The 23,805-nt window shown below is 40.3% G+C and overlaps 1 protein-coding gene and 1 long non-coding RNA gene across 7 annotated transcripts in view; one reads left to right on the top strand and one right to left on the bottom strand.

The window, feature by feature from the left end:
* prkcaa (protein kinase C, alpha, a) overlaps nt 1-23,805 on the top strand; it is a 185,688-nt gene that overhangs the window by 75,364 nt on the left and 86,519 nt on the right. The gene's annotated exons all lie outside the window — the stretch shown is intronic.
* LOC119485533 overlaps nt 11,351-23,805 on the bottom strand; it is a 30,998-nt gene continuing 18,543 nt past the window's right edge. The window contains exons 3-4 of the long non-coding RNA XR_005206294.1: nt 14,219-14,224; nt 11,351-11,362 (exon numbers count right to left, since the gene is read on the bottom strand). This is a non-coding gene — a long non-coding RNA (uncharacterized LOC119485533). The remainder of the gene's footprint in view (nt 11,363-14,218; nt 14,225-23,805) is intronic.

Genomic DNA, 23,805 nt, shown 5'->3' with positions numbered 1-23,805 from the left:
CTGCGGATATGCACATGCTCACACGTGCGAATTGCTCTGTATAGTCGGTGTAGTAGTTTGCCACGGAGCGCATTCGGTGGTGCAGTTTGAGATTCAGTTTGAGGAGGGTGCTATCTTTGAGGAGAGAACTAACACTTGATTCGTTTCCCAGTTTCAGTTGCAGGCACTGGAGCGGATGCCTGTCTGGTCACAGGCTTGCTGCTCAAACCACTAGATTACTGAGCTCATGACAAATATTACATTATTGTTAAAACTCTTATGTAAACTGGTAATAAAAGGTACATGTGAAATGTATGCAGAACTATGTTAATACAACAAGGTACCTGCTGTATCTTTTGATTTATTAGCATGTGAGCACCTTGTTGTATTACTTTGGTAGTGTGCTGCATGCCTTTAGGCACCACAGCGCTGTATTTTCAAGACAAACCAAATGACACAGTGTAGTGGAGTATAAAATGAAATAGCAGCAAATGCTCGAATGTTTGTTATTAGAAGTCCTGAGAAAGAAATATGGCTCTTTTTTGGTTTCTTTAGACTTTTACAACAATTACTAATTCATCTATAGAAATGAAATTGCATGTGAAATTATGTTGGTTTAACCACGTAGCCACTGTAATCAAGATCTGCCCCTAAAGTGATCATTTAAGGGATCGGTAATAGGATCACTTGTGAGCACATTCCATGCTTGTGTCAATTAGTCTGATTAAAGCGCTTAATTTAACAAATTGTTTTCGCTCGACTGCCGGGTGTAACGTTACCGGCAGGTCGAGTAAGTTCAGTGCTTTACAGGACAAGACTATCAATAATGCAGGAGTTTCCCGTTTCACTACATGGGGCTCAGCAGATGAAACTAAGAGGTTTGATGTGCTTGCTTTTGTGTGGGCGTGTGGCTTCTGCATCATTGATGTCCACTTAACCAGTGCAGCACATATGACCCGGGGCAATCTGCACGTCTTTGTGCACAGATTTCCCCTCTGATCACACAAACACACACACACACACACACACACACACACACACACGTACACTCAGACAATCACCCCTAGCCCTACGGGGCTGTTCAGTGCACAGATATCTGTGACAGAGTAACAGAGTTAGGCGGGAGCACAGTGCCCTTTCTGTCTCCTCTGCTTGGAAACTGACCTGAGGGTGACATGGCAGCCTGGCAGAGCTAAAACAGACTCCCAGATAATACCCTTCTTCTTCTTCACATTATCACTTACCAGTAAAATGGTATCAAAAACACAGCTCACTCATAAGGTAGAAGTAGAGTTGTACCAATACCAGCTGATACCAGTATCGGAAATGTCTCCGATACAGGCTAAAATGCTGGATTGGGTATCGGGTATGCCAGTCTATGCACTGATCCAATATCACATTATCATTTCATTTATCAGCTCATTTACGCTACACGGGAACAACAACAACACGTCACTCGCTACCCGATACGTCCATCCTGCCCGATTGGTACCGCACATGTGCAACTCTCAACAGAGATGAGAAAGAAGCGAAATGGCTCACTCGTTAGTACCTACTCGTAGCTAACTAGTGAGCCATCTCGCTTCTTTCTCATCTCTGTTGAGAGTTGCACATGCACAGTACAGACTGGGCAGGTGCTAGCGGAGAGTGTAATGTTAGCCAGAGCTAACAAAATGTCAGCAATTTGGCAATATTTTACACTGGAAAATCTGTCAAACTAGATAATGAAATAAAGCTCTATGGCATTCATTATCTGTATGTATTTGTTCATGTTTTACTGTGCAAAGGGTTTAACCTGAGCCAGGCCATACAACAATGATAGCAAGCACATCACATCCATACAGGGTTAGTAGCATACAGCTGTTAAATTAGGGATAATGTACAGCGAGCCGGTCATTGTTGTGAAATAAACCCCGAAAGGGTATTGCGGCACCGTACTGAGGGGGTTTATTTCACAACAATGACCGGCTTGCTGTGCATTATTTTGCTTATAACACGGCTACTTACTTAACAAATCAATAATTTGACACAAAAGAGATAGAACGCTGTGATTGACCAAATAGAATCGAGTATTCAACAAAGCTGTGTAATAAATAATAATAATATATATATTTTTGTTTTTAACACACTGGTATCGGATCATTACTCGGTATCGGCCGATAAGCAAATTCAGGAATCAAATCATTATCGGGAAGGAAAGAATGGTATTGGAACACCTCTAGCAGGCCTTCAGTTAATCTGAGAGAAATTTAATTTGTAATATTAATGAGTAATGCCGTAGGCAGCAGTGATCTAATATTTAAAAGGGCAAATCACACAGGAGGAGATGGTTTTGGCAGCAAGTCTGGGGTGAAAAAATAGGTGTTCTGGGGACAAGGCTTTGGACACACACCGTCTCATTACAAGGACTCTTCTTGGGAATTGAAAACAAGATTAAACTGGAGTGGAGATAAATTGCATCATCTGCGCCACAGGCATCTTGGGTTGTCAGAGGCAATGGAGCCATTCATCTGTGTTTTTAGTCCATTTCCTTCGAATGAGGGTGTCGGCTATTTCTAAAGAACGGCCCTGTTCTGCCCCAGAAGTTGTCTATAAACACCGTGTCATGGTGGAACCATTCAGCCAACCACTGGTGCAAAGAAGTCTTCTAAAGGAAATCCCTTCATACTTTTTTTCTTGTTATTATTTGAGGTACCTGTGAGGGTTTCTGGACGATGTTTGTCATTGTTTGTGTTGTTAATTGATTTCCAATAATAAATATATACACACATTTGAATAAAGCACGCATATTTGCTCACTCCCATGTTGATAAGAGTATTAAATACTTGACAAATCTCCCTTTAAAGGTACTATATGTAACAATTTACATGTATTAATAGCTTTGTATTGCAATTGTGTGAACATATTGTAATGTAACTTAAACACGGAGACCTTCCCAGATTTTCTCTGTTGCCTATAAGCCTGTGGACTGATTTCTATGTAAAGCACTCGGTACGGTTTTGCTTCGTAACGTTAGCTGATGAAGTCATTTGCAAATGGCAAGCTGGATAGTATCATGGACATTACAGATAGTAACGGTGATATTTGATTGTAATGTAATGTCACGTCACTGTTTTGGCCGATGCTCGGGATGATTGCTCGCGCCTACGGAGTGCGATCAACAGGATGCAGTTCACTTAACGGCCACCGATGTCATTAATAATAAGGACTTTCTAAAAGTTACATATAGTCCCTTTAAGGTACATTTAAACAGATAAAAAAAAATAATAATTAATTTGCGATTATTAGTGATTCATCATGGATAATCATGCGATTAATCATGATTAAATATTTTAATCAATTGACAGCCCTAATATAAATATATTTATTTATTCATTTATTTTTTGACCCCCTAAAATAAAGCAATATCTTTTTGCAAACCATGCTGCAGACGGTTAAAACTTGTTGCTGAAATGTCTATTTTAATTTTTCTAAACATATAAATGCAGATAATTATTTTAATTGTTATTTTTAGATGATAGAGTATTCTGTGATTGTCTACCCACCTTATAGAGTAGTAGTATTGAGTGTCTGCTTTCCTGAATGTAAATCTAGCTGCTCATGCCTGTATGACGTAATGGCCTTTCAGTGCCCCCATAAGTCATTCTCCCACCCACTGAGTCGAATCCCTGCACATGCTTGCCGCACACGCCCCTATGGAAGTCTTTGGCACAAGCGCTGCTTCCAAGGAAACGTGGACACAAAGAAACTTGACGCTACATAAATCTGCTTAGTGCACTGATTTTATTTTGGTGTGTGAGTGGTGACATGTCGTGCGGAGCCCCGTCAGGGTGCACTGTTTCAGCAAAATGAGATTATTGTAGACACAAACACACAAGACATGCACATAAAATCACACTGTGAGAAGTGTGCCAGATAGGCTTATCTCTATGCCTGGTAGCCAGAGCTGCAGCCTGCAGAACGGGCACATGAGAGGAGACACATAACAGCTACTCACGTTCTTCTACAGGGATTAAACAAATGTACTCTACTCATATAGTGTGTCTAATGAAGTTCGGCCTCTTTCACCAAGTTGTATTCATTGTCGTAGATGAGTGTGTAAAGCTTGTCATCAGCGTGGTAGAAGGGAAATGACCCATTACTGTCAGTACAATCTACAGTAGTGATAGACCGGAGACCAAACAAGAGGGGGAGAGTTTAGGATGGAGAAGAAGTGGGAGGAAAGGGAAATGGAAAGGAGATGTCATTTCCAGAATAGACTATATATGAGAAGTGGATGTAGCCGCCGTGACGTCACCCATTGGTGTGTGGACTATGGTTTTGAAGCCTCAAGTTTAGCATTTTGGCCGTCGCCATCTTAGTTTTTTGCAACCAGAAGTGACACGAGAGGGTGGAGCTAAGTACAACCAACCGCTGAATAAGACACTTTTAGGTGACCAAAAGGTTATTATTAAATTTCATGAACTGAAAACACACTGTGAAAGAGTTAAAGATGAAAATACGAACAACTCCCATGCAGACCGGATAGCGCCGTGGTAGCAACCTGTCAATTCCAAGGTAGCCACGCCCTAAAGCATCCCCTGCTTTATGGTCTATTTGACTCTAAATGGGACCATAGTTTACTAAATGAACATCATGCTGTATTGAAGACTTTAAACTAGCGATTGAGACCATAAACTTTACAATGTTTACTGAAGTAATAAATCAAGTGAGAAGTATGCTCATTTTCTCACAGACTTCTATACAATCAGATGTATTTTTGCAACCAGAGGAGTCGCCCCCTGCTGGCTATTACGAAGAATGCAAGTTTAAGGCACTTCTGCAATGGCTTCACTTTTCAGCCCCGAGGGTTTCCGCCTGGTTTTATCCAGTATTTGATGCACAGCTGCACCCTGTTTGAAAAATACTCCTGATGATTACTGTGCAGTAGATGAAAACTAGATGTATTGGATAATGATTGTTTTGGCTCAGGGTTTCTTCTTTTATTTACAAAAAGTACTTCAGGCTATGATAAATGGGGAATGATTTTAGCCAAAAAGACATGACAGATTGTGTTTACAGCAATATAGAGATCACTAATATATGAGTATCATTTCCCCAGAATGGGCCTTTTTCTTCTATGCTGAGACAAAAGCACTGTTTGTAATGAAGTTGCTGATGTACAGTATGTTGACCATGCATCATAGTTGGTTGTTTGTTGCTTCTGCCTCGCAGTAGACTCTATATGCGATAAGACAGGGGCTTATAAACTTTCTCATCTCAGACCCTGAAGGAATTAAGTCTCCTGAGGGGGACGCAGGCTAATATAAACACGTGTGGGCTTACAGGGGCATTCTCAAAACATACTTTGTACACTCGATGATAATCTGTAGATAATATCTTACAATACAGATTGCTTTGAGTTCCCAAGCACTGTGACGAACATAAAAAATAAAAAGGTAAACAGTTATTAATCCGTGTTTGTAGAGTCGGACTATGGATCTTAACAGGTTTCTTGAACTGTCTCTCTATATAGATTCACAGTGTAAAAGTTGGGTTATTGCTCTTTTGACACAACTGGATGGACTTGTTTTACCCTGTGCCTTTTCTTTCAAACAACTTTGCTCATAAGTCTTGGCAGAGGACGCGTGGGAATGAAACTGAAGCCCGGTTCTGGTTGCTGTTGTTATAAATGTGGGGCTGTGTTTATGTGTTGCTAAAAAATAGCATCCTTAGATACCAGAACAATAACAGTGACCGATTTCTAATTCCGTTGACCAACAATATACCTCCATCCTCATGTGATTAAGAGGACACAATACATGTCACCAGCTTAATTCAGTTAGGTTTAGTTGATGAGAGTCACCTTCAAATGCTGTGATTTGTATGATAGAAGTCACATTATTATTAGCAGTGTGCAGGCCTGTCACAATAATTACTATATCTACTTATTGGACAATATATGGACAGACGTGACCTGAATAATTTTCACATTATCGACCACAGCTCCGGTGAGAGAGGACTGTTGTTGTTGTTACTTATAATTTATCTAAATATTTAATGTTTTATTTATTTAGGATATTTTATTAAATTTTTTTTTCACATTCCAATTCCAATTTCTGAATATTCTTAAGAATTAAAAGTTCATTGCTCTTTGAAAGGATGTACTTGCGTTGTTATATTATATAATCTTTTTATAATTATATTATATTAATAACAATTATATGTTATTATAATTGTTATTATAATTATATGTTATTAATAACAATTATATTGTTTATTGCAATTATTTCTGGGAGAATATATTGTCCAACAAAAGTAGTTATCGTGACATCATGTGTGTTTACATGCCCACACGGTTAGTGTGATCATACATCGTAAAACACACTTCATTCAAACTCCACAGAAACTAAATAAAACTCACCAAAACCGTCTTGGTTTAGTCTTTCCAACAATCACCAACTCTGGTTTGGTTGAAATAAGCCCTTATTTCACCAATTCTGCTCGTTGTTTCCACCCGCTGTCTCTTTCGCTGCCTTCAGAGCGGCTCTTGTTCTTCGGAGGCAGACCATTAAATTAGCAATAAACAAACAATATATTCGTCCAATCTCTCAACTCTAATGTTATACTTCTTCTAAATAATAATCATGCTTTCAGTAAGACTTTGACATAGAGTCCCAGATGGGATGTGGATAACTGAATTGGCTCATTCAATACATTCAATACAATTTTCAGAAAAAAAACAACCATTTTAAGAACATATGAGATAATGTCTTGTCAGTTTTCCTCAGACATATATCATTGTTTCCAGTGATTATCAGTATAGTAGATGGAGAGTCCCCTGGGCTGTCGGCTGATGGTATTTATATGCTCTGGGATCCTAATGAACACCAACAGATCTTGAGTCTCTCTTGCTAATGGTCTGTGACATGCCTGTCTAAAATGTGGTTAGATCAAGGCTTTGCTGGGGGGAGACGCTGCATAAGAGTGTAAGTGCTTAAATACTCTCTAATGTGTGTGTCTGTGTGTGTGTGTGTGTGTGTGTGTGTTGGAGGTTAGAAGATGGGCGGGTTCTCTGGAAACTGCTGAATCACTTCCTTGTGAAATGTTTCCCATTGGAGAAGAATTAAATTGACCTTTCAACACTGACTCAGTTCTTGAGAAAATATTGGAGAGAAGACTGTTGCTTGAACGCAGACTCTTATTTCCTGCACACCACACCTACACTGTTTTTCACACATACAGTACAGATACACACACAAAACAGACGGCACTGATTAAAAGAAACTTCAATGTGCACTCTTTATCTCTGATTACCTGCCTGGTGAATTCAAGAGGCTCTTATCGCCCATCTGTCACTAAAAACTGTTTTTGTTCAGGCTGGATAGGAATACCTAGGAGAAACAAAGGAAGAAGAAGAGACTTAGGAAGATAAAAATTGGCTGCAGAAAATACAAGTGTGTTAATTCAAACGAACAGTGTTTAGCATTTAGGGGGATCTAATGGCAGAAATTGGAATATTAATAAAGTATGTTTTCTTTTGTGTATAATCACATGAAAATAAGAATCATTCTTGTTTACGTTACCTTAGAATGAGCCGTTTATATCTACATAGGAAGTGGGTTCTCTTCATGGAGCCGGCCACCAGGTTTCTACAGTAGCCCAGAACGGATAAACAAAACACTTGCTCTAGATAGGGCCATTCCCATTTTTGTGTTGGCCACAATAGTTCTCCTACACGCTTGGCTCAGAATCTTCAGTTGGTTGCAATCTGCAACCTCTGCTGGATGTCGCCAGATCCTACACACTGCACCTTTAAAACATGTACAATGGTACAAGCTTGCGCGTCCCCACTCTCCGCTCACTTACACACACATATAAACACAAAGCTTCTTCTACTCTACGTGTCAAGAGACTTAACCAGATGCTGTGCCTCGTTCTTCGCTGCCAATAGGGCAAGATTGTCATCACCAATGCCTGAAATCATTAGAAAAAAATCGATTCACCTATGTATCGCAAGTTTTTTTTTTTCTACGATTTTGAAATAGATTTTTTAATGCCAGAATCGATATTATTTGTTTCATTTTAGTCTTTGCGGAGGTAGAAGGATATTACCGCTTTTATTGTTGTAGTCAGAGTAACGTGACGTCATATCCATTCCGTATCCGTCAACCAAAGCAAACCGCAGCTGGTCGCAGTGATCAGAATCAAGAAAGTAGAAAACGGCAAAGGATCTGCGTGGATACGACCTGTACCCTCACATTTTAAATCCAACGCGGTACATGGATTCCACTCAATTGTAAGGGAAATGTCTTTATGCTTTGATTTTTTGGATTGCTGGAAAAAAAAAAAAAAAATTCCTGACAATGACTGATATATTTGACTTCAGGACATCTCTGACTACAAACATGACATGACAAACATTAGATATTTTCCAAAGTAAAAGTCCCTAGAAGTGTATGATTTAACTGGGAGATAGGTGTATTGTCCCAGCCCTAAAAATCATCATCTCATTTGCACACTTTTGACAGAGATATTATGCCGTAGTTACCTATATGCGGAGGTGCTGGCTTTGACTGTCGACTAACTTAACATGAAACCTATATAGTGAGGCGATCAAAGCGATAATGTCTGATCCTTCGCCTTTGTCATAACATTCAAGCTTTAGTATATCGCAGCAGCTAGGTCTGCTATGGGGATAATACACAGCCCAAGACATGCACTGAAGCGGAAGGTATATTTAAAACTCTGTGGTGTCTTCTACATGCATGAATATTGTAAAGCTCTGAAGATATGGACTGAATAAAAATCTATTTATACCTTGACCTTTGGACTGCGTACAACTCTTGTGTTCAATAAATGGATGGACTGTGTGAAGTTACCATCATCTAGGTCTGTGCCTGAGAGCCCTTTTGAAAGCCTCTGTGGCACGCTCGTTTGCCAGTTTCCGACCCTTCAGAATCGGAGGGGAGTCTTTCTAGACCTGCCATTTCACGCTGACATTCAGAAGATATCAGCCAAAGACGAGAAATAGAAGTACAGTTTTTCAGCTAAAAGGCATTGCAACCACAGTTTGCACCTCGGTGGATCTGTTTACAGTTCAGTACTGTAGTTGTTTACTGCACATTGGGCAGTTGGGAGGATATTGGACACACAGAGCTCTGTTTGACAGTTTTATTGTAATTTGAACAACCAGGCGCAGCACAGTGCAGCATTGTTCTTCCACTGATGTTTTCTTGACTGGAAGAACTTGTTCATTGCAGTTTTTATTGCTCTGTAATTCTACCTGTGATGTACAACTGAAAGCAACAACTTCCCACCCACTGGGGTTTGTCTTGCTGCATGTCAAGAAATCTCTAACCTGACAGAAGTATTCCAGGCAGGTTGAGGGAAATTGGACATGACATACAAGTTAATAAAGTATGGCACTTCCTCAAGAAATCTCCACATCACAGATTCATAACTGTGTACGTCAAGCACCCAGAATGCACTGGGTTTCTCAAGGCTAAACGGTCACGTCCCCGTTTGTACAGTATGATGGGAACCTGAATTCCTGACAACCACCCACACATAGCCACAAAAACATAACGAATATACACATACACATTTTGCATATACACACACAAACACTCAGAAACTTGCAGTGCCCTGAAGTCACACACAATTTAGTACCCAAAGTACACACACACACACACACACACACACACGCACACACACGCACATGCACACATTCCATCAGTCCCTCCGAGGTTTGTTTACAGCAAGTATTTGGTAGCCAGTCTTGCTCCAGCCATTCTAAGTATTACTAATGACCAGCGCATGGGAGAGTTGGAACTGCTCTTGACCCCGATTCGACTCGGTGTCGCAGTTCCTGCAGGACGAGAGTTTGTCCTCGCCAGTGCCTGCCAGCCCCGCTACAAAACCTATTCATCTCCACCACTCTTCCATATCAGCACCGAGTCTTAAAGCACCCACTGGTTGAGTTTTATATTGATTTCTTTGGCTGTCTGTGATTTCAGATAACTTCAATATGCTATAAAAAATAAACTTTCATGGTTTTCACACTGTTTTGAGATTGGTGATCCATTATTCTGGACATTATCTTACCTTTGTTTTATAGCCATAATTTGATTGTCACTGTGTTGTAGTCAACATGGGTGGAGTCTTTCATACAACGGTTTGTATGACATGTTATAAAAAGTTATTCCTTCGTTTGTTTTCCTTCCTTTTCAAAATTAACTTCCTTTTTCACAGGAAACAACTTATTTAGGTTTAGGCAATAAAATGACCTCGTTAAACTTAGGAAAACATCAACTTGGTTAGGATTAGGCAACAAAACTACTTAGTTAGGTTAAGGAAAAGATCATGGTTTGGCTTAAAATAACTCCGGAAGTGGCGTTACTTAAGTACGGAATTTACGTGACAAATAAATCAATGTTGACTTCTGGTTTCATGCAGGGCATGGACACCGGTCTCCAGGGCGAAAGTACAGTGTTTTTTGACCCAGCCATCCACCCTGACCTCCTCCCTACGCGGCGTTCGCCGCTGTTTATATTTCCTGGTTTACGATTACGTTAATTAAACACAAATTGATTTTGTGGGATGTACTGTAAATGAATTACAGTGCATTACTTTTCGTAGGTATAGCTATGAAGAGTGTATGAGACCAGCCTGTTGGGTGGTGGCGTGAAGGGAAAGTCATGTTTTTTTTGGAGATCCTGTCAAACAGGCCCATGTGCTATAACTGTCCTGCACGTCAGTGCACACAAAAACACTTGAAACGGAAGCCTGAGAGGGTCTGAAGTCTAAACTTGACCTCGAGGCCAGAAGTTGAACCATCCGTTGGTCTGAAGCTCAACCCCAGAAATAGAATGATACAATTACAGATTGGTCAGCCTGCCTCTCTCCTTCTGTGTCTCAAGAGACTTAGACAGAGTCCTCTCTACTTGTGTTTGTTATTTCATTGCAGGTGCATAACTACAGTTTTACCTGCATTGCAACAGGCAAGGAAGAACAAGTTATTAGCTGAGCACTTACCAATCAAACAACAGTTGATTAGAAACTGGGAAGTGATTTTGTGCAGGTCGGCAGTTCTCTTGAGCAGTGCTGAAGCTGGATAGTTGCTGGCATCGATTGAGCCAGCTTTGTACTGGAAATGTTTGTGGTAATTCAGTGTCTTACTTTAATTTAAACCAGTGAGAAAAGGTCAATTATCAACCAAACATCGACCTCATAGTACCTCTGAGGTAATTGCACGATTTGTGGTCCAACTAATTACTGTATAAATTGGTAATAATTCATATTCAACATTAATTATTAATAGTTATTCTCAGACGGATATCGCTGTTTTTTGTGTGTCGAGGTGCATGAGTACAGTAGTACAGCAGCGGCACTCTGCAGGTCACTGAAACGGGAGAGGTGGAGACAGACAGCCTGCTGCACTATGAAGCGAAGCTTCGAATACCTTCAAATACCTTCAAATATGTACTATACACCGAAGTTTTGAAGGCCAAATAATGGTATTTGGAACAGCCCTAGTGGCTACACATCAGTGTCGACTTAAAATGCTGTTAGATTCAGGCAGATATAGTACGTTGATCTCTCGTGATTGGTTAGGAAAATCGAATCCCCCCCGTGGAAATCGGAGGTAGACTGAAGATGGAAACTGAGTTGACAATTCTGTCTGATATCAAGCAATCATGTCATTACACCTTTAAAAAAAAAAACAACTGAAGAGATATAAAATGCTTTCTAGCATTTCTGACCATGAGCCAAATGTTGTCGACACAGTAGGTATCTCTTGAAACAAAAGCATTCTCCCTCAGTCAGACCTGAGCCTGACTTCTGTAAGCAGAAATAGGTGTGAGTTGGCCTATTATATTTTCTACAAATTTTTTACTTGCCAGATCATGATATAGATTCCTGGTTTTCCCTGCAGTAACACTTAATCTGGGCCAATATTAAATATAAATATGACATTCTTTCCTTCTTTCTATCTTCTCCTCCTGAAGCTCTTTGCACACAAACCCCCTCTCACACCAGGCGCCACAGTGTGTTTACTGAATTCCTGGGCTCCCTGATGTTTTGCAGTGCTAAAGAACAAGGCTAAAGAAGAAGCCAAAATACAGTATCTATTCCTACAGTTTATAATTAAATTCCCAAACGCACAAATACACACACACACCGGTGCAGGTACTGAATTGATTGCACGGACACAAGCTAACTTTTATTGAGTTTTCTGCAATCCACACCACAGAGCAAAGACCCCTGAGTTGAACAGCCGAGCCACTGCCCCTGTCTGCTGGCTCATTACAGTGAAAAAAGACTCTGCCAAGACTTTGGCTATTAAATAACTTTTCGGGAACACATCTTGTGAGGTTCTTTTAATTATTAAGCACCTGACAGATGGCCTGCGTCTGATAAGCCAATTTATTCTGGCTTTTGGTGTTTGCAACATGACCGAATGAACCAGCGGGTCTTCTCTTTTTTCTACCTGTTACCGGGCTGGAGAAAAGGTTGTAAACAGTGCAGTCATCTTCCAGCCGATGTGACAGCCGTGACAGACCCATCGTCCTCTCCTGACCTTGTGGATGTCACTCACAGCACATGCGTGCGTGGCTAATGAACCAGCGTCTGTAATGAACACATCTCTGCAGAGTCCGTGTGTGTGTGTGTGTGTGTGTGTGTGTGTGTGTGTGCGTGCGTGCGTGCGTGCGTGCGTGCGTGCGTGCGTGCGTGCGTGCGTGCGTGCGTGCGTGTGTGTGTATATACCTGGGAGCTCAATTTTCTCCAGCTGTGCAAAAGCAAGCAGGAGAGTTTGTTCAAAGAGCTTTAACAACTGAGTTCAGTCTGTCTCATGCTGTGCTTTTCTCTAAATGGTCCATTTATACAATATGAACCATAAAACGGTAATTATGGTCTTCTTGAATCGCGTTTCCTTGGGTTGTTGTTAAGATATTCATGTGTGAAGAGCATTCACTTCAACAACTGAACATTACACATGCCCTTGCAGGTGTTATGGACTTAAATCATACTTACTCCTCTCTGTTTGTTCACATGAGTATGTGTTAGTGAGTGTGTGTCTGTATTGGCTCAAAAGCATTGGGTTTAATTTGCAGCAGGGGGCTCATAAAAGCCTTCTTGCCACAGCGGGAGTTAAGGATGCTGTTATTTAGTGGGGGCCACATACTGGGTGTCGTCATCAGCATCTGGGCTATATTTTCTCACATGTTAGTAATGGCACATTAACTTTAGTTCAAACACAAGATTCCTAAGATTTTTTAGGTCACTTTTTTACAACAACTCCCTTTTGAGTTTTTGAAACAGGCTATTTTGTGAACATGTGTGCCAACGACAACATCAACAAGCATGACTATGCACATGGGATTACTTAATTTACCGTGTCACTTCTCGCGTGTGTTTCCGTGACAAAATGTAGTTTAGAGTCCTCATCGGGGATTCCTCCTGGTGAAAGATCTCGCAGTGTGTCAGTCGCCGGTCAGTCATGTAGTGTGAAAACCACAATGACTTCAAGACTCCTGATTACAAGACAGTAAGTTGTGTAGTGTGAAGTTGCCTTTAAATGAACAGAAGATTTCACACATCCAAAAAGCTTCCAAGAACCGGGCGGCTGTGGCTCAACGGTAGAGCGGGTCGTCCATCAATGGGAAGTTTGGCGGTTCGATCCCCAGCTGTGCGATCGGTGTGTGAATGAGTATTTAGATTAGATCCTGATGGGCAAAGTTGGCACCTTGCATGGCAGCCTCTGCCATCAGTGTATGAATGTGTGTTTGAATGGGTGAATGTTGTCATGTAGTGTAAAGCACTTTGAGTGGTCGGAAAACTAGAAAGGAGCTATATAAATGCAAGTCCATTTACCATTTATGCCCCCCGCCTTCTGAAAAGCCTAATCTGCTCTGATTGGTCAGCTGGCCCACTCTGTTGTGATTGGTCAACCGAATCAAACTCTTCATACTCCGCTCCAGCTTCGCTCTAACTAGCTTTGTTTGAGGGCATGCCACACTAATCGCTTGGCAGGTATTATGTAAATGTGTTACTTGGTGACATCACCATGTTATGGAAGAAAAGGTGGGACTTTAAGCGAGGCTTTTCAGGCAGTTCAGGAGCAGTGTAACTCCCTTTTGTGTGGATTTTGGGCTTTGTAACCTTGCAGACCTTTTACATGCATAAAAAAACGATATAACACACTAAAGGAAAGGGAAAAAGCACAAAAGCATAATAGGTCCCCTCTTTAATAAACAAGCTCCTGAATCAGTGAAGAGTTCCACAACAGACTTTACATATTGTCCATGAATATTGCAGGATCAAAAGCACCCAATGGTACTGCTAGAACAGACTGTGATTGATGGCATTCATTTATACAAAGTCAGCCAAATAAAGCAACTTGGGCCCTGACCTGACAATGGTTAAAAAATGTCAGCTATTATCTCTAGCTCTGCTAGCAGACAGATGTGTTAACAGATACAACACGGCAAGGAAAACCCCCTGTGAGCTGTGGTGGCAACCTGCCCTCCCTCTCAGCACTCAGCAGCTTAGTGAAAGGCCAAGAGGAATCAGGGTGGTGATTTATACGCTAAATATAGTAACCTTGCCTAGCCCAACACCTCATGTCTGGATAAATGATAGCTCCGTTTTGTTCTCTTCAAAGCCTCTGCTCACCTTAGTAACCACGGCTTTTACTCCTAGAGTTGTAGTCCACGACGAAGATATTCACTAGAAAGTAGACAGCAGCAAAGTGTGTGTTTGTGCCTGTGTGTCCGGGGGAGTAAAGCGATGGCTATAGCTGTTGTGGATTGAGTCATTCCAGCTCTATGTTGCATGCCACGATCCTTTAAACATTTCGATAAACACGCCTGTGTGTGTCCATCCATGAGTGGCACAGTTTTTCTAATACAATAGGGTTTAATGGGAGGAGGGAAATGTGATTAATTTGATGTAAAGTATAATTAAAAGTTGTGACGGTGACAGGATTTGGTGACACAGACTGCCTTGTGTGGTTCAACACATTGACAGGGGGCCATTAGTGCCATATGAAGGGGTTTGGACAATGACTCTTTGAAAATGAGTAACCGTAGCTGTGCATAGTAGGGAAATGTTTAACACCTGTACTAGATACTGTTACTGAAAATCAACAGGACTCCCAATCAACCAAAATAGATCACTAGCCTTTAAGTAATTGTTTTTAATGGCAATTCACCAACCAGTAGCTGCAGCTATTCATTTAGAGATTATCAAACAACCACACATCTTGCTGTTGCCAAGTTTGATTGAATACGTATGTCTGCAGGGCTTATGGCCAAAATGATAATCACAATTATTTTGATCAATATTGAGATCACTTTTAAAGATTATTATCATGATTATTCATTGATTTTTGGGACAAAATATTTTTGTTGCAATGCCACATTTTAAATAAACAGAGCACTGCTTTCACTTCCATGTTGTGCTACGTTACAACTGTCAAAAATTCTAAAGGTTGTCCTTTACTTTATTATTGTCATCTATAGTGGTTATTTGCATAAAAACACACAATTGAAATGATTCTGAAATAAATGATTGTATTTTTATATAAATATTTGCTCCGATTAAAAAAATATCTATTATATTGCTGTGAAAACATCTACTTCAAACAACTGGATTTTTTCTAAATTTCTCGCCGAAAACTGCATTTTACAAGATTACATTTGAATGCATCATGATAGCGTTATGATTTGCCATCGCCTAATACTTATTTTTATTGAGTAGAGCTTGAACGCACCATAACATGCTCCATGCTGTCGGCAGATGAGCTGGTCACTGATTACTCTGAGCAGGATGCAGGGGAATAAATTACAATATAATAAATGTCTGATTAAGTTAGTTGGTCCAAGGTTGTTTTAAGGTTTTGCCTCACGGCGTATTCTGGACTTGCAGTTGTAACACATTGCAGCTTTATGTCTTCTTCCCTCACGCTGAAGAACTTCCACACCGACGACGTTGTTTTGTGTGTGTGTGACGTTACTGACTGTGCCGCTGTGTGCCGACATAAAGCCATCATGTGGTGGCTGCACATGTGTGACCAGCCAAAACTCGGATGTATGAATATGAAACTAGTGAAAATGGGCCGGCTTTCATCGGCTTCTGATTGAAGGTTCATTTCTAGCTGTTAGCTTAGGAAGCGCTTAATTTATGCAGCGGAGTTTAGCATTTTAAACGTCAATATTGCAGTCGATTATGTTCATTTATTTATGGGAAGCAAAAGTTGTGATCGCAATTAATATTCGATTAATTGTGCAGCCCTATATGTCTGTGTGTATAGCAGTGCAATTACACACACAGGTTAACCACAAAAGAGGGTGAGTCAAACACAGGGAGGAGCCTCCTGCCACCTCCCTTTCAAATGTCACCTCCCAGTGAGGGATGATGGGTAAAAGAGGGATGAGAGTATTAGCTGAGAGAATTCAGAGGGGAATTTAGTGGCGGTCAGTGTCTGACGCTGGATATTAAGGAAATAGTTCACCTTCAAGCGTCACTGTAACAACCTTTTTCTCAGTCCTGTAGGGAACAGATGGGTCAAAGAGATAAGTGAATGAAGGAAATGACAAAGATGAAGTGATGATCGGTGTGTCTCATTTCACACACTTTCTCTCTCTCTCTCTCGCTCTCACTCTCTGGCTGCAAATGTCACACCGGGTGGATCTCTTTTGACTCTGTGGGAGGCAGGCGGACTGTATTACTACCCAACCTCTTTGATGATTGCTACACTTGGGTCACTCAAAAGTCTTCCATGCAATAAAAACCCCAAAATAGAGCCGTCAGTGTTGTTCTGATTCTGAATAGCTGCTATTTAACTGCCTGAAGCTGATTGTGAGTGTGAAATACGACTTAAGAGTATAGACGGCAGTCTTTGTCTTGTCAGTTCAAGTGAAGAGAGAATAGCATCAGTTCAAAGACTAGGAAGCCGAAGTCTTTCTTGCACTGAAGTCTTTCTCCTGCCTTGAGAAAGCCAATTCCTCGGCCATGTACATGCTTAACCGGGTTTCTAATTGGCTTTTCACATGTATAGTGTGAAAGTGCATGACAAAGACTTCAGACGGGGAAACTGTTGCTGAGGCAGCAGAGCAGCATGATGAAAGGAAATATCATTACACAGAGCTTCACATGCTCATATTCAGAATAATTCCATGCAAAGTCCAACTAAAGATGAAACTAACACCAACTAACCCCTAGAAGTCTAAAGAAGTTGGTTTCCACCACTGACCAGTTGAAGAAATTCAAACACGCAGCGGAAGGAGTCGGCGTATTGTATCCTTACTAATAAGCAACAATTGCTTCCAAAATAAGGGCAGGGATGGATAAGAAATCTGATTACCAATCTGCTGCATGTAAACAGCTGTACAGTTACCAGGTTACTACAGTAACCAGTACAGTGCAGATAAATGTGTTGCTGTGTAACCTGAGTTCTTAGAGGAACCTGGTTCATGGTGTGCATGTAAACCTGTCTTTTCTTTGTCCTGCTGCACCAAACCAGCCTGCACCAATGTGCCACGATAATGTGCAACACATTTAGCGTGCAATTAGAACGCCTTTCTTGATTTCCATGTGTCATTTGTACACCATGTATCCTGTATTGACTGCAATGTAAACGCATCCGTATATACAGTAAATGCTACATTAAGAGTTATTGACGTAGTATAAGTATAAAGACTTGGGTCCAACAAATACCAGACTTTTAACCAGGAGATCGGTGTTCGAGAGCGGTGTTTTGTTTTGTAAGTTACGTTAGTGACGTTTGTCACGTGTCTTTTAGTGACGCTCGTGACGTGTTTTCTATGGTTGTGTTACTTTGTTTCCGTACGTATCTAAGTGGTTTTATTGCCTGAACCTAAGTGAGTAGTTTTGTTGCCTAAACCTAACTGTGGACGTTTGCGTGCCGTTCAAATGAGCGGTGTGCAAATGACATGCAAAAGGGCTAAAGTGTGTATTCATGACATGTCTGTGTAAGGTTGTGCTATTTATACGCCTTCCTGTGAGACCGGTTTGACCAAACATATCATTTTGTGTACCTACACCTATAGTTTACCTAGAGCCAGCACGCACAGTCTGGTTTTTTTCAGTGTACCCTGCCCTGTTCCGTCTGGAGTTTCACTTTGTTATACAAGATTTCTATTTCTTATCAGCACGGCCTTGATGTTTACTTCGCATTCTGAGATTAGATAGAGTTCTTGATTGGGTTATTGTAATTGCATAATGGGTGGTGGGAGGGATCGAATGGAGGGAGAAGCAGGGAAGAGCTGACCACTTGGACTTGTATTTTGCCATCAGTGGCTCCATGTTCACAGCTTTAGTTGCTCTGATCAGGGGGTTATTTCAGAGAAGAGCACAGGTCTTCCTCTGTGTCTGCAGCTCCAAAACATCCTCTATCTGGACTCCATAATGTACCACACAAAGAGTTTATTACACTATTTGTAGGTCGCTTGTAATGCACTGTTTTTTTTTATGTTGCTCACTTGTATTGCACTTTAACTTAAAAAGTAATTTAAAAAAAAGAGTATATGCTGGTTGGCTATACAACATACAACACACCAGTTGAAAACAGATGGAGAATATTCGAACACATTCAATTATTTTGTTTGCAGAGTTTACAGAATGTTGTTCGTTGGCTTAGTTTTCAAGTCTCTTCAGTTCCCAGAATGCATTATGCATTTTGTGTGCATGTCTGATGTTGTTCTGTCCTAAATGTGTTATACTGCATCAGTGTGTATTAGCTTCACAGCCCATATGGTATTGCCATTTCCCGCCAATTATACCTGTTAACTATGTTAACTCACTATAATAATGAATGTGCTATTTACGAGCACATGACAGGCTCACTGTTGTTATAGAAATCATTCCAAGATAAGTGAATTCATGTATTTATGTAGTACTAGTAGTGACCAGTTTTAAAATTCATTGTGATGAGAATCTGCATGTTAATTTTGTTCTTGTAATGTGTCTAACACCATCCAGTCTAAACTGCCAATATATTACATGCATAATACAAACCAAGAACCCTCCCAATTTAGCCTGCAGGCGTCTGTTAATGGTGACAGGCCGACCAGATGCAAGATGCACAGTGCAATAACGTAGTCTGGTTTACAGGATGTTTTACTTTTGAGGTGAGACACTATAGGCAAAATCATTGTTTTTCTGCTCTAGTATATTTTGAGAGTTTGGGCTATTATGCTTCCATAACATGTCTTCTTTCAGACTAGTGGATAAAAAACATCCAAAATTCACATTTAGGTGTTTAATTTACTATACTTTGTCTATTTGCGCCTGTAGATTTCTCCTAAATTCACCAGAAGTTAGCATTGCATAATGCTGCATTTGCATATTTAAACATTAAATTTCAGAAAACTTGTAATACAAAATATAATTTTCTTAATGTAAGTAATCAACTGGGGAAGTTTCATGGTGATATTTATTAGTTACATTTTTTACTCTATTCACATAGTGTCTTCAAAAGGTATGGGATTTTAAAAACATATCTTTAAAGGCTGTTTTCTCAAAATGAGTTTCTTTTCATACTCTGAGCCAGAAATCTCCACTTCAGTAGCTCTTACATCCACCACACTTTCCAGTTTCAATCCTTGCTATATTTTGAAGGTTTTTACAGAGGGGTTTATTCATATATCATTCACAGTCTGATTTATAAAACATTTTATTCATAAGAAACATGGCAAAAATGGATTTCTTTATAGCGCCTGACGGTATTTTCTGATTTATGGAGTGATACAAAGAGATATCTAAAATTCCCTCTGTAGAAACCTTCGAATATAATATGTCAACAAAATGAAATAAGATTTTTGTACCTGTCTTCATCCAATGTTCAAATTTCTGTTGCGGATATATATGCAAATTAGCACATATTTGAAGATAATGCCTCATTAGCGTATTTAAACATAACATTTCAGAAAACTTTTAATACAGAAAATATTGTCTGTAGTTTCATGGTGATATCTATTAATTAAAAACGTTACCCTATATTCACCTGAAGTGAAATTGAGTTAAGTGTAGTTGCGGCATTAAGCTATCTGTTTTTCTTTATTGAAATATTCAAAATATTAATATGCAATGCCCCTGCATGCTGCTGACATGTTGCATGCAACGTGAAGTTGCAATTTACATGACAGTGTTTTTAAAATGAAATCCTGATTTATTAATCACTGGGCTTTATAATGTTCTTAAAATCATCACAGGATCCAGTATCCAACTCGGTATTTTTTTAATTTAAATGTATGTATGTTCTATTAGACAACCAGACGACATTTTCATTATTTCTCTGATTGTGACTGCAGGATGGAGGGTGACCCTAGTCTTTGACAACCTCCACCTCTGCCCTCCCCTCCCGCCCTTCTGCTGCTCAGCTTCTCCCTGCCAGGCTGTTCATTAACAGGGGCTGGTTGGCGTCCTGTTTGCTAATTAAACTGGATTGGAGAGGCTGGCTAATTAGCCGTCATCACTGTGCTGACCCCCCCGTGCTTCTGTTTTCATCCCTATATCTCCTGGTTGCCTCCAGTCTTTTGATCAGCCTTCTGCCCTGTGTCTGTTTTTGATCTGTGGCTTCACATGCAAATCAGACGCTGGGATGAGTACAGGGCAAATGCTATGTATAATAAATGTAGGGATTAGTTAAAGGAAAGCCCTCTCTGAGGTTATTGAAAAATAATGCACAACTCTGATGTTACTATGACAGGTGACTGGTATTGATATTTTAAGTTTCAGGGCAACTATTCATTATTTGCTGGATTCATTATCATGGACTGACTATTAACACCACCCACAAGAAAACACAAAGAAAAATAGTCTACTGTACAACATGATGTTAAATAGCTCCTTGTCTGTGCATGTGACATCTGTGCAATCCTATTGGCTCTCGTATTACCCGTAGCCGCAGGGCAACCCCCTTGCTGCGTCATCCATTCAACATGTTACACCCCCTTGGCTTTGTTTAGCCATTACGGCCTTCTTGTGTTGAGTCTAGTGATTGACTTCATTGCTTTTGGCGTATCACTCTGCTTCCCCTGCTGTTCTGCTAGTGCAGCGCCACCCAGTCTGTCTTGAATTTCCCATTAAGACCCAATTAGGCCGTAATAGGGGCTAGAAGCCACAGGGGTAAACCCAGCCGTCCCACAGCTCGCAGAAATGACGTGTTAATGGACAACCGAGTGTGCTCAGTGATGTGTAGTCGAGTACATTCATTTACAGGTTTCATTTTCTGCACATTACAGCTTGTCCTAGTGAATCTTTAAATGGCACCTTGCAAATTAGTCAGAGCTGTGACACTTTACACCTACCAGGCTGGATGTAGACGTTAATTCATTTTGAGAGGTTAGCTACAAGTGGCAGAGAATCAGAAATATATTCAGTTACTAGTAGGGCTGACTCAAATGCATTGAAGCCTCGACCGTTGCCATGGTAATCGATCTCCAAATCAGCATTCAAATGCTTCGTTTTTTGCTTTTTTATATATATATATATATATAGTATATATGTATGTATGTATGTATGTAATAATAATGTATAAATCCCAAAATAGCCCATGAAATAAAGAATAATTCCACAACATTGTTCATAATAATATTCAACATTAATTACTAGTAGTTATTCTCAGACGGATATCACTGTTTTTTTGTGTGTAGAGGTGCGTGTGTGTGCATAGGTGGCTATAGGTATGGCAATATTGGTCAAATGGTTCAATTCAAGGTCTCCAGGGGATGAATCCTAATGACACTGGTCATTGATCAGTGGACATTGATCCCCTGATTTTCCTTTTAGTGCCACAATGAGGTTCATATTTGTGGTTTTGAGTGAAATGTCTCAACGATTATTGGATAGATTTCCATAAACACTGGTGCTAAGGTTGAACGATATGTTAAAATTTTCCAACCGGCCATCGTCAGTCCAACAACCAGCGATTGCAGATATATTCGCACAGGTGTGTGCATAGGCAGACCATTTAATTCACAAATTAAAATGACGAACATCACCCCAAAAAATCGCCTAAAAAAACAATATTTTCGTCCAATCGCCCAACCCTTGTTGAAGGATTTCCTTGACGCAGCTCTCACTTGTACACACATTCAAGTCTCCCTCAGGATGACTTGTAATAACTTATAGTGGTCCTTTTCATGGCATCATCAGATCAAAATTGAATTTGTCCAATACTGGTTTATGACCAAATACCTGCAAAACTATAATGACACTCCCATCAGCCTCAGCTGTACTTTGTGTTTGGTGCTAATTAGCAAATATTAACATGCTAACACTTTTAACTAAGATGGTGAACATGGTAAACATTATACCTGCTCAACATCAGCAAGATAGCATTGTCGTTGTGAGCATGTTTGCATGCTGACATTAGCATTTATTATTTATTATTAAGTACAGTTTCACAGAGACAGCAGGGCTGCAGACTCTTAGTCTTGTTTGATTGTCGGTCAGATAGAAGACATTTGTGTTGCTAATTTTTGATATTTTATAGAATTAATCCACTAATTAAAAAATCAATATATAATTTAATCAGTGATAAAAATGACTGTAGATGCAACACAAACAGGAACCGATCTTGAGACTTCCACACTCTTACAAACATATTATCATTTGGACAATTCAGGAGGGCAAGTGTCAGTTTTCACCGCTCAGAGAACTGGATGTTTCTACTGATTCACCACCATCACCTTGGTCGGCTTGTTATCATTCTGTCTTTTTGCCGTGAGTATTTACTTTCCATTATCTGGGAACATTTAAGCCATGTTTCACCCATCAAAAGCTGATGTGACGGTTGATAAAAACACATGATCCATCTGCAGCTGAATGTGGCTCTTAGTCGCCATCGCTCATTCATGTAGATGGAGGAAACAAAGCGAGGGGGGCAAGAGGATAATCCTTCAGGATCAGCTGTGTGTGGGTGGACATGAGTAAGTGCAGCTGGCTCAGCTTCTCTCTCTCTCTCTCACTCACTCTCTCTCTCTCTCTCTCTCTCTCTGTGTGTATCTTTCTATCTCTCTACTGTCTGTCTATCTACCTCTCTTGTTTTCTCGTCCTTAGCTCACACACTGACTGCTGCTCTGTGCACAGCGTAGTCGGGGCTGCTAATTGGACAATGTGCACTGGATGTGATTGTGTAATTTGCCCCATCTCTCCATGAAAATGATAATTTGACAAAATGACAAAATATGTTGGCCATTGTCATTGTAGCTGACACTTTTTGACAGAATACAAGTTACAGTATGATTTGGACATTCATTCTGCACAAGGGTTACCAACCCGCTGCAGGCAGGAGAGTTTTTCAGACAAGCTAGATCCTGCACACATGTTGTGTTTTGCACCCCATGTCAGTCATGACATACCTGATTGGTTTGGATGTGGATGATTTTTTCTGCAGATTGCCTCAGCTGTGAGATGATACTTGCATGCAGCCACTGTGTGTTTACACTGTCATATGTGATGGAGGAGTTTGAGATGATGGACATCTCAGATAAGCCGGCCGTCAGCATCTAACTGCTCATGTCAGAAGTCTTCAGATAGACACGCTGAACAACTTGCTGATAGATTCTTACAATAGGAATCACAGACTCATCCAGAAAAGGAGAGCAGAAAATGTCTACTGAGTTAGTGAAATATTTACGTTTAATACTGTGAAGGTAACACTTTACTTTAGTCTTTCTTTTTATTTCTTTGTCCTATAAAGGTGTAAAGCCTCTGCGTGCTGACAGGCAGGGAAATGGCAGATTGCGAGTGAGATCTGAGGAGCCTGAATGAGGCTCTGTTGCATTAGACCAGAGGCCAGTGTCAAACTGACTG

Source organism: Sebastes umbrosus, chromosome 3 (assembly GCF_015220745.1).
Source record: "Sebastes umbrosus isolate fSebUmb1 chromosome 3, fSebUmb1.pri, whole genome shotgun sequence".
NCBI lineage: Eukaryota > Metazoa > Chordata > Actinopteri > Perciformes > Sebastidae > Sebastes > Sebastes umbrosus.
This window is presented reverse-complemented; position numbering and strand designations above follow the sequence as displayed.